The sequence below is a fragment of the Macaca mulatta genome, chromosome 9 (genome assembly GCF_049350105.2).
Source record: "Macaca mulatta isolate MMU2019108-1 chromosome 9, T2T-MMU8v2.0, whole genome shotgun sequence".
Lineage (NCBI taxonomy): Eukaryota > Metazoa > Chordata > Mammalia > Primates > Cercopithecidae > Macaca > Macaca mulatta.
In genome coordinates this window covers 107,232,989-107,245,079 of record NC_133414.1, presented here as the reverse complement: position 1 = coordinate 107,245,079, position 12,091 = coordinate 107,232,989, and the positions used below count along the sequence as shown (strand labels likewise).

Below are 12,091 nucleotides of genomic sequence, written 5' to 3'. Positions count from 1 at the left end.
GACCCATATAGTATGTTGGGTTTGCCTTTGCTGTCCACAGGGCCTCAAACACAACACTTTCTGAGGACATAAAGACCTTTAGATCCACCAGCGCAGGACCCCACACGGCCTTGTGGGACCAAGGACCCATTTTACTGCAAAGGAGGCACAGCAGTGGGCACATGACCACGGAGTCCACTGGATCTATCACATTCTGCACCACCCAGAAATGGCCAACATAAAAGAGCGATGGTATGCCCTGTTGAAGACATAGTTGAAATGCCAATTTATATACGTGCCCTTGTGAGTGTAGAGCGCCATTTTCTAGAATGTAGGAGCACTCAATCGGTGAAATTTACTTGGTGCTGTGTCCTCAAGAGATAGACTGAGTACAGGAGCAAGGGGGACAGCAAGAGCATTCCTGCTCAGGATAACTCCTTGTGACCCACTTGGGGAATCAGTACTCCCCACACGATTATCAATTATGAAAACAAAAACAATTAAAAAATTCTTTCAGCTTTTTTTTTTTTAAGCAGGCAGGAAAGAGGGCACCTGAACATCTTATCAAAATTTTTTTCCGTGTAAACTTATATGAAAGAATTTGGAGTGGGACTTCATGGGTTCAAATCCTGGCTCCACTTCTTGATCACTGTATAACATGGATAAGTCATGTAATCTCTCTGAACCTTAGTTTACTCATCTGTAGACAGATTAGTAATAACAGGAGATTGACAGCTCAGGGAGAACTCAAAGCACAGGGTTGTCCCTGGTAAACACACAACTTTTGGCCAGGTATGGTGGCTGACGCCTGTAATCCCAGCACTTTGGGAGGCTGAGGCAGGCGGATCACCTGAGGTCTGGAGTTAGACACCAGCCTGGCCAACATGGTGAAACCCTATCTCTACTTAAAAAAAACAAAAAAACAAAACAAACAAAAAAAAGCCGGGTGTGGTGGCGGGCGCCTGTAATCAATCGTAGCTGAGGCAGGGGACTCGCTTAAACCCAGGAGGCAGAGGTTGCAGTGAGCCGATATTGCGCCATTACACTCCAGCCTGGGCGACAATAGCGAGACTCAGTCTCAAAAAAACAAAAAAAAAAGCACGCAACTTTTATATTTAGCCTTGATGAGTCCCGGAGGTACAACTTCTACCTGGTTAACTGGATACATCTCACCTCTTCCCCTGGTTTTGCCCCTTCCTCAGGCTCGCAGAAAGACGTCGTCCTCGCAGATGTTTTAAAAATACTATGCACCAGTCTGTAGGAGAGGGCGCAGGGGGTTGGCGAGGCAATCTCGGCCTGAGCGCCTCTGGCTTTCCTTTTGGAGGAAGCGCCCCCTCCACGAGCACACGCGCGCCTCTGAAGGGGACGGAGCTGCGCATGCGCGGCAGAGTCGCGCTGCGTAGCCAGATTCAGGCGCGGCCACGCGTGAGTCTCCGAGGCTCCTTGCGGGCCGGCGTCCCAAGCCGAGGGTAGTGGCGACCTGCTTTCCAGAAAGGCCGCACAACAGGCTCAGCTCTGCTCGCGAGCAGGAGGCGACGGCAGAGGAAACTTCAACTCGATAAAGTTCCCGGTCGCGGGAACATTTGCCTCCTCCTGCCACTCACCGCCTCTGCTCTGGTCCCTCCCTCCAGGAATCTTCATAGCGTCCTTTCGCCCCACCCTCTCTCATCCCGCGTCTTCCATATTTGCCCCAGCTTGGCTCAGGGCCACAGTTCTGCACTCTTCAGCGGGCGGCGCCACCTGCAGTTGTTTCTACGCGGGAAATAGGGCAGCCGCATCCCCGCACTGCCGAGTGCCCAAGGATGGTAAGCCGGGGAGGGCAAGCATCTTCTTTTCAGGGATTCTGATCTCACTATACGAAGCGGAAAGAACTTTGAGGGTCAAAAGCCTCAACTGAGGGCCTAGTTTGGTTACGGGAACTTAAGATAAATGAATTAACCAGGGGAACTCCGTCCCCATTTTCTCCTCCTACTCAGTCTTTAAAATCCAGAGAAGGCGGGGGTGGGGTGGGGGGATGACCCGTTTTGACTGTTTGGAGTGGTGCAAACTCTTTTGTGACGCCTGCTGTGAGAGCTGTGAGAGGGTCTTGGGAATCGACGCCTCTCAACCACCCATACACTCAATCCCAAGGGTGAGAGAAAATGCCTAACTTCCCACGTGCAGCGGTGTTGGGCAAAGGAGGCATTCTTAAATTGGAAACAACCTCAGTCACCATTAACGTAAGAATGGATAAATTCTGCGTGTATTCATATAATGGAATTCTGTATAGCAGTGAAAAAGAATGGACTGTTGATCCATACAACAACATAAATGAATTGTCTAGGCGTTATTTTGTGAGAAGACGGACACAAAAGAGTGCAAACTGTATGATTCCATTATATGAAGTTCGGGAACAGGCAAATTTGACCTGCACTTTAGAAGTCAGAGTAATGGCTACTTATGGGGGAGGGGCTCAAAGTAAAAATTGATAGCAGTTAGAGGCAGAGGCAAGCACTTCGTTCACTGCTGCTGCAACAAGGAGTGGTCAAGGGAGAGAGACTTCATGAGCAAAATTTAGTTGGGATTGTTTAATTGGGTCAAGGATCAGAGTGGAATAGTGGTGAGAAAGCACCTTTTTTGACTCACGTCCCAGGAGCAGTGGCATGTAATAGCAATGAGCCCATAAAGCCTAGATCTTGATTTCTATTTCTCAATATTCCTGTGATTTTTGTGGTCAGCAAGCTCTGAATCAGGATGACCCATGGTATCTACTTGCCACCATCTGCCCTTGGAATTTATTGCTCCTTAGAATTTAGTCTTCTTTTCTCAATCTCTGAAACTGTCTTTAGGCATAGAAATTCAGTCCAAAGTTCATGAAAGAAGTATAGCTTGCACAGAGGTATGAGGACATGAATGAGAGCCCAGGAGGCAAAAAGTATCCTATATCTTGATCTAGATGGTTACAGGGGTGTGTATGTGTGTAGGCATCCATTGAGCTATTCATGTAAGATCTGTGTACTTATTGGTCATGATAAACTAATTTAAAAAGTGAATTTTTATATTTAATTGCCCAGAAAAATGTTTCTATTACATCGTTGAGTGAAAAAGGCAAGTTATGCTAGAGCATTTCTCCCTGAACTCACTTCTACCAAGAAAAAAAAAAAAAGTTACATATAAGAAGAAAGAAGATTAGAAGAATATACTCCAAAATATGAGATTGTGGATGAGGTTTTTTTTTTTTTTTTTTTTTTGGTTGTTTGCATTTTCTACAGTTTAGAGATATTCCTATGTATTGGAAGCAGTCCAGAGTCTTATCCAGACTTCCACAGCCCCAGGCTCAATAGCAATAACCACAGCATTCACAATCTCTGACCCAATGCATTGGCAACATCATCAGCTCTACCAGACAACCAGAAGTAGCCGTCTTCATGCATGATCCCTCTGTCACCTGTGAGGTAAAAGCATGTGGCCTCTTGCTGAAGCATATTCCTCCAAGCTCACCTGATAGAATGAAAAATCCAGAAATCTACATTTACTTCCCTTTCACAATCATTTAGTGATATGAATTGAGCACTCTGGCTAGCGCCAGGGGAGACTGAGAAAAATAAGTCAGGATCCCCACTCTCCAGGGGATCCCACATAGAAAACTTAACACACACGGAGAACTTTCCTTGGTCATTTCTTTTAACTTCTACTTTTTTTTTTTTTTTGTCTCAGCTAGAAACAGGTGTAATGATGGCACTTCACTCAGAAGTTTGTCCTGAGGCTTAAATGAGGCAACATGGACACAGCATTTAGCACAGGGCCAGGTACACTATGTGTAAGGGTTGTTGGCTGCTATTTTCTCTGGCTTATCATCCATCAGATGCAGTCACCGCTCCCTGTCTTTGAATTGTGCCTTTAATTTTCGTACTGCCCATGACCAAAATTCCATCAGAAAAAGGTGATTTTAGCTTAAGGTTCTTACACCAGAAACACAATGAGAGTGATTGTGAAAATGTCCCTTTGCATGAGACTGGCCCATTTTGCAGGATCGTTCTGTGGAGTGTTCACAGATAATTTTTTTTTCTTTTTATTGAGACAGAGTCTGACTCTGTCACGCAAGTTGGAGTGCAGTGGCATGATCTCGGCTCACTGCCAACATCTGCCGCCCAGGTTCAAGCGATTCTTGTGTCTATTAACCATGGTCCCGTAGATCCACTTTTTGGGATGAACAAATATCTCAGGTTAGGCCTCTTAAGTTACAGTTCAAGGGAAAAGCATATGACAGAAGCATGGTCAATCAGAGTCTGTTCCAAGAATTTTCCAAAGTAGAAGTAGAAGTAGGGCTATTTTGACCTTGTCTGAAGGAGAGATGACTCCAGAGTTACCGGTGTTATTCTTGTCTGCTTTGTGTAAGAAACTCATCAGAGAACAACTCAGAGAAAAAAGCAGATGGAGCAATTAAGAGGGAGAGAGAGAGAGCGAGCTGATGTTTTAAGAGTTAATATTTTTTAGTCCTGGCGTTTTCACCCCTCCAGTCTTGATTCCATAAGCCTTGAAGCTGTTCCCAGCAAAATGGACTTATAATTTCTACTTTCACTCAGGCTTGTTTGAAATACGTTTCTGTCACTTGCATCCTAAATAATGCTCACAAAACACAAGGCTGCTTAGCTATTGCCAGTACATTACAATTAAATGGAAGATGTACATTTTCTCCTATGCAGGCTGTATAACTGACTAAAAATGCCAAGTTTATTAAGTGTTGCTGGAATCAGATCAACTTGGTGTATCAACCTTGCTTATTTCAGATGTTCTGAGTGTCATATTTGTATTTCATAAAAAGAAAGATAAAGCCAAAATGATTATTGCCTAAGATGTGCTGTTTTCTTGCTAGACAGAATCATTCACAACCTGAGATCAGTGGGGAAACATAATGCAATGAATGAGTCCTGGGTGCTGAAAGTGTCAACTCTTTGGATGAAATTAAATGGATCTGTGAGTGTGGTATAGACAGAATCTGAGACAGAATTTGATCATTTCTCAAGTTCCCTCTTTTACAGTTTTTAATTGTAACCTGCCTGCCAAGTGTGAGCTTGACTGTGAGGTCTCAAACATTTGAACCTTGTGTTATGAATTTTCTTTAACTTTCTAAGTGAGGGTGTTTCCTGAACCGTATGGAACTACATAGCTCCACCAGGGTCCTCAAACTATAGACCTCTCCCCAGAGCCTGGGCTATCAATTTGACTGTTTCATCTTCTCCCACACAGGTTGAGGTTTTCCTAGTCACCAAAGAATGCTTTTGAAAGTATAAGGACTAAGTCCTATAAAAAGGCTTTGGTGTTACCAAGATGATGGAATTCCCTTCTTAGTATAATTCAAAAAAACAGTAGTAATATATAAAACAAATATAAGAAATCCCTACACGCCAGCCCCCCCACCCCCAAATTCTTATTTTTTCCATGCTGACTATTTGAATGTTTTAAAAATATTGGATATTCAATTCTTTAAAAAATATTTTGTGTTTCTGCTTCTCAGAGAGCCTATTTTATGGACCATCTAGCATGAATGCAGTTAATCCAGGCAGCACTTGCCTATTTTCTTTTCTTTCTTTTCTTTTTTTTTTTTTTTTTTATTTGAGATGGAGTCTCCCTCTGTCGCCAGGCTGGAGTGCATTGGTGCGATCTCGGCTCACTGCAACCTCTGCCTCCTGGGTTCAAGTGATTCTCCTGCCTCAGCCTCCTGAATAGCTGGGACTACAGGTGCGTGCCACCACGCCTGGCTAATTTTTTGTATTTTTAGTAAATACAGGGTTTCACTTGTTGGCCAGGATGGTCTTGATCTCTTGACCTTGTGATTTGCCCACCTTGGCCTCCCAAAGTGCTGGGATTACAGGCGTGAGCCACTGCTCCTGGCCCACTTCCCTATTTTCTATTGTTCCTATCTACCTGGAAAACACTGAAACCAATTCATGTCAAAATTTGGCCACCAGCCTAAGGTACCAGCTCTCCATTCCTATCTGTGGTGTTTCCATCATGTAAACTTTTCTGCTTATTTCTCTTTTCCTGCATTCTCATCCTCATGTTGCAGGAACAGCACTGTTTGTTTCCTGACTCTTTCTCTCCCTCCAGAAACTTTTCACAGTGCCCTCTAGATAGAACATTAATTGAGTGGTTAAGGAACTATTCTACATCCACATCTATATCCTCTTTACTGGATGTTGTCTTCATCAGTTGCCTTTCCAGAGACCTGGCTCTTCCGTGGGAAGAGGTTTCTACTTATTTTTTTCAAGTGGGGGATGTTGATCCTTTTATATTCCTTGGATTTGGCATCATCTTCTGAGCTCCCAATACCACCTTCTAACTATTACTTCTCTGACGCTATGTGCAACCCCCTTGTCTTTTTGACATTCATGCCACTTACTTTTACCACCCTATACCACTCTTGGTTGTTATAATTTACCAACCTCTCTGTCATTCCTTATCCCTTAAAGCTTTCAGCATGATGTTCATGATCTTTCCTTTGACTCCAGGTCCCACTGTCATCCCTAGTGCCTCCTACATCCGTATGAATGATCAGTCCTACCCCCAGTCTCTTCCTTCCTTGATCCTGATCTCCAGGAAGTATCATGTGTCTCCTTAAAATGTATGTACTAAAGCCCTAATACTCACTGTGATGGTATTTGGATGATGGTTTCCAGCTTCATCCATGTCCCTGCAAAGGACATGAACTCATCCTTTTTAATGGCTGTATAGTACTCCATGCTGTATATGTGCCAGATTTTCTTAATCCAATCTATCATTGATTGACATTTGGGTTGGTTCCAAGTCTTTGCTATTGTGAATAGTGCTGCATGTGTCTTTCTAGTAGCATGGTTTATAATCCTTTGGTTATATACCCAGTAATGGAATCACTGGGTCAAATGGTATTTCTAGCTCTAGATCCTTTAGGAATTGCCACACTGTCTTCCACAATGGTTGAACTAATTTACACTTTCACCAACAGTGTAAAAGCATTCTTATTAAATAAGGAATCTTTTCCCCATTGCTTTTGTGTGTCAGGTTTGTCAAAGATCAGATGGTTGTAGCTGTGTGGTGGTATTTCTCCGTTCTGTTCCATTGCTCCATGTATCTGTTTTGGTACCAGTACCATGCTGTTTTGGTTACTGTAGCCTTGTAGTATAGTTTGAAGTTAGGTAGCATGATGCCTCCAGCTTTGTTTCTTTTGCTTAGGATTGACTTGGCAAAGCCAGCTCTTTGTTGGTTCCATATGAACTTTAAAGTAGTTTTTCCCAATCCTGTGAAGAAAGGCAGTGGTAGCTTGATGGGGATGGCGTTGAATCTATAAACTACCTTGGGCAGTATGGCCATTTTCACAATATTGATTCTTCCTATCCATGAGCATGGAATGTTCTTCCATTTGTTTGTGTCCTCTTTTATTTCCTTGAGCAGTGGTTTGTAGTTCTCCTTGAAGAGGTCCTTCACATCCCTTGTAAGTTGAATTCCTAGTTATTTCATTCTCTTTGTAGCAATTGTGAATGGAAGTTCACTCATGATTTGGTTCTCTGTCTGTTATTGGTATATAGGAATGCTTGTGATTTTTGCCCATTGGTTTTTATCCTGAGACTTTGCTGAAGCTGCTTATCAGCTTAAGGAGATTTTGGGCTGAAACGATAGGGTTTTCTAAATATACAATCATGTCATCTGCAAACAGGGACAATTTGACTTCCTCTTTTCCTAATTGAATACCCTTTATTTCTCTTGCCTGATTGCTCTGGCCAGAACTTCTAACACTATGTTGAATAGGAGTGTTGAGAGAGGGCATCCCCATCTTGTGCCAGTTTTCAAAGGGAATGCTTCCAGTTTTTGCCCATTCAGTATGATATTGGCTGTGGGTTTGTCATAAATAGCTTGTGTTATTTTGAGATACATTCCATCAGTACCTAGTTTATTGAGAGTTTTTAACATGAAGGGGCGTTGAATTTTGTCAAAGGCCTTTTCTACATCTATTGAGATAATCATGTGGTTTTTGTTGATGGTTCTGTTTATGTGGTGGATTATGTTTATTGATTTGTGTATGTTGAACCAGCCTTGCATCCCAGGGATGAAGCTGAGTTGATCGTGGTGAATAAGCTTGTTGGTGTGCTGCTGGATTCTATTTGCCAGTATTGTATTGAGGATTTTTGCATCCATGTTCATCAGGGCATCAGGGATATTGGTCTAAAATTCTCTTTTTTTATTGTGTCTCTGCCAGGCTTTGATATCAGGATGATGCTGGCCTCATAAAATGAGTTAGGGAGAATTCCCTCTTTTTCTATTGATTTGAATAGTTTCATAAGGAATGGTACCAGTTCCTCTTTGTACCTCTGGTAGAATTTGGCTGTTACTCCTTCTCGTCCTGGACTCTTTTTGGTTGGTAGGCTATTAATTATTGCCTTAATTCCAGAGCCTGTTATTGGTCTATTCAGAAATTCAGCTTCTCCTGGTTTAGTCTTGGCAGGGTGTTTGTGTCCAGAAATTTATCCATTTCTTCCAGATTTTCTAGTTTATTTGCGTAGAGGTATTTATAGTTCTCTGATGGTAATGTGTATTTCTGTGGGATCAGTGGTGATATCCCCCGTATCATTTTTTATTGTGTCTGTTTGATTCTTCTCTCTTTTCTTCTTACTAGTCTTGCTAGCGGTCTATCAATTCTGTTGATCTTTTCAAAAAACCAGCTCCTGGATTCACTGATTTTTTGAAGGGTTTTTTTTTTTTGTGTCTCTATCTCCTTCAGTTCTTCTCTGATCTTAGTTATTTCTTGCCTTCTGTTAGCTTTTGAATGTGTTTGCTCTTGCTTCTCTAGTTCTTTTAATTGTGATGTTAGGTTGTCGATTTTAGATATTTCCTTCTTTCTCTTGTGGGCATTCAGTGCTATAAATTTCCCTCTTCACACTGCTTTAAATGTGTCCCAGAGATTCTGGTACATTGTGTCTTTGTTCTCACTGGTTTCAAAGAACATGTTTATTTCTGCCTTCATTTCTTTATTTACCCAGTAGTCATTCAGGAACATGTTGTTCAGTTTCCCTGTAGTTGTGTGGTTTTAAGTGAGTTTTAAAATCCTGAGTTCTAATTTAATTGCACTGTCTAATTGCACTGAGAGACAGTTTGTTGTGATTTCTGTTCTTTTACATTTGCTGAGGTGTGTTTTATTTCCAACTATGTGGTCAATTTTAGAATAAGTACGATGTGGTGCTGAGAAGAATGTATATCCTGTTGATCTGGGGTGGAGAGTTCTATAGATGTCTATTAGGTCTGCTTGGTTCAGAACTGAGTTCAATTCCTGGATATCCTTGTTAAACTTCTGTTTCGTTGATCTAATATTGACAGTGGGGTGTTAAAGTCTCCCATTGTTATTGTGTGGGAGTCTAAGTTTCTTTTGGGTCTCTAAGGACTTGCTTTAAGAATCTGGGTGCTCCTGTGTTGGGTGCATTTATATTTAGAATAGTTACCTCTTGTTGTTGCATTGATCCCTTTACCATTATGTAATGGCCTTCTTTGTCTCTTTTGATCTTTGATGGTTTAAAGTCTGTTTTATCAGAGACTAGGATTGCAACCCCTGCTTTTTTTGCTTTCCATTTGCTTGGTAGATCTTCCTTCATCCGTTTATTTTGAGCCTATGTGTGTCTCTGCACATGAGATGGGTCTCCTGAATACAGCACACTGATGGGTCTTGACTCTTTATCCTATTTGCCAGTCTGTCTTTTAATTGGGGCATTTAGCCCGTTTACATTTAAGGTTAATATTGCTATGTGTATATATTTGATTCTGTCATTATGATGCTAGCTGGTTGTTTTGCCCATTAGCTAATGCAATTTCTTCCTTGCATTGATGTTCTTTACAGTTTTGCATGTTTTTGCAGTGACTGGTACCGGTTGTTCCTTTCCATATTTAGTGCTTCCTTCAGGAGCTCTTGAAAGGTTGGCCTGGTGGTGACAAAATCTCTCAGCATTTGCTTGTCTGTAAATGATTTTCTCCTTCATTTATGAAACTTAATTTGGCTGGATGTGAAATTCTGGGCTGAAAATTATTTTCTTTAATAATGTTGAATATTGGCCCCCCTCTTCTGGCTTGTAGAGTTTCTGCCGAGAGATCTGCTGTTAGTCTGATGGGCTTCTCTTTGTGGGTAATCTAACCTTTCTCTCTGGCTGCTCTTAACATTTTTTCCTTCATTTCAACCTTGGTGAATCTGACAGTTATGTGTCTTGGGGTTGCTCTTCTCAAGGAGTATCTTTTTGGTGTCCTCCGTATTTCCTGAATTTGAATGTTGGCCTGGCAACATTCAAGGTTGGGAGGCCTTGGGAAAGTTCTCCTGGGTAATATCCTGAAGAGTGTTTTCCAACTGGTTCCATTCTCCCTGTCCCTTTCAGGTACAGCAATCAAATGTAGATTTGGTCTTTTCACATAGTCCCATATTTCTTAGAGGCTTTGTTCGTTTCTTTTTACTTTTTTTTCCCCTAAAGTTCTCATCTTGCTTTATTTCATTCATTTGATTTTCAATCACTGATACCCTTTCTTCCAGTTGATCGAATTGGCTACTGAAGCTTGTGCATGTGTCATGTAGTTCTTGTGCCATGGTTTTCAGCTTCAACTGGTTATTTAAGGTCTTCTCTATACTGTTTATTCTAGTTAGCAATTCATCTAATGTGTTTTCAAGGTTTTTAGCTTCCTTGTGATGGGTTCGAACAACCTCCTTTACTTCGGAGAAGTTTGTTATTACTGACCTTCTGAAGCCTACTTCTGTCAGCTTGTCAGTCATTCATTGTCCAGCTTTGTTCCTTTGCTCGTGAGGAGCTGCGATTCTTTGGAGGAGAAGAGGAGCTGTGGTTTTTAGAATTTTAGGCTTTTCTGCTCTGGTTTCTCCTTATCTTTGTGGTTTTATTTACCTTTGGTCTTTGATGATGGTGACCTACAGATGGCGTTTTGTTGTGGATGTCCTTTTTGTTGATGTAGATGCTATTCTACATTTCTGTTCGTTAGTTTTCTGCTATTTCTGTTTGTTAGTTTTCCTTCTAATAGTTCCTCAGTTCAAGGTCTGTTGAAGTGGGGGTCCTCTTGTTGCTTGAGAGGCAGGCATTGGCATAACTCAGGCATGACTAGACTTCAGACAGCCTGCCTGGCTGTCTCAGCTTCCACTTTAACTTCCTGGAGTGAAGGCTGAGATTTCTCCTTCTGGGTTATAGCCTGGGGTATATATCCATCTGAGCCTGGCTGCTCAGGGGCAGTTAGCCTTGGTAAAAGGGGCTAGATTGGAAAGTATGGAGGAGGAGTCTTCATTCCTTCTGGTGGTTCTTGCAAAACGGTTTTTCCTGTAGCTTTTCTTTTTCTCCATAGCTGACAGCACAGTCAGCTGACTTATCTAGGACTTCTTTTTTAACTTTGTGGTTTCCCGCAAAGCTGCTTTCTTTTGGCTCAAGCTGTGAGCATTTTTGCCACAAGCTGCTAGTCAAGACTGCATCCAGCCATGAGTCAATATAAGAAAATTTGGTCTGAATGCCGTGACTGTCCTCTGACTCCAGTCACTACCTTAAATACACCCCCAATTGTTTCCTTATCTATAGTATCTCTGGCAGGCCAGCCAATACTAAAAGAGGGCTATTCTAATTCACAGAGAGTTCTTAGCATCTGAGGGCTTAACTCCTTAATCTCCTGCAAAGCCTTTCTTAAAGTTCGTTAACATACATTCTAATTCTAATGTGGTGGGTTTTGATGCTCTTTCTCCTATCATGGTGCAGCACATTCACCTTTCCTTTCACTCTGGACCCACTGGATGATTGGACCTGGTTGGTCCTACACTGCTGGGAGCTTACAGCCTCTACTAAGAAACCTGCAGCCTCCTACACGTGACTCCTCGCAGTGGTTCTTCCCAGAACTGTCTCTCTCACACTCACACATGTCCTCACTCCTAATTCCCTTTCCTGGTTGGGGCAGTGAGCCACTTTCACCGCCTCCAGTTTCTTATCCTAACCAACTTAGCGAGCCACTCCTGTCCTGTGTCGGTTACTTTTAGTCAAAAGGGGCGAACCACTCTCACTACTTACAGTTTCCTTTCCTGACCGACCCACAAGCCTCTCTTGCGCCCTGTCAGTTAGGGTGAAAGTTTCATCCAAATCAA

At 42.2% G+C, this 12,091-nt stretch overlaps 1 protein-coding gene across 7 annotated transcripts in view; it reads left to right on the top strand.

The window, feature by feature from the left end:
- Positions 1–1,374: 1,374 nt before the first annotated feature.
- The window catches only part of LOC106996304 (cytochrome P450 2C3), a 48,478-nt gene continuing 37,761 nt past the window's right edge, over positions 1,375–12,091 (top strand). For all 7 annotated transcript variants that reach the window (XM_077946847.1, XM_077946845.1, XM_077946841.1 and 4 more), the window contains exon 1: positions 1,375–1,784. The gene's annotated coding sequence lies outside the window, so the exon portion shown is untranslated. The remainder of the gene's footprint in view (positions 1,785–12,091) is intronic.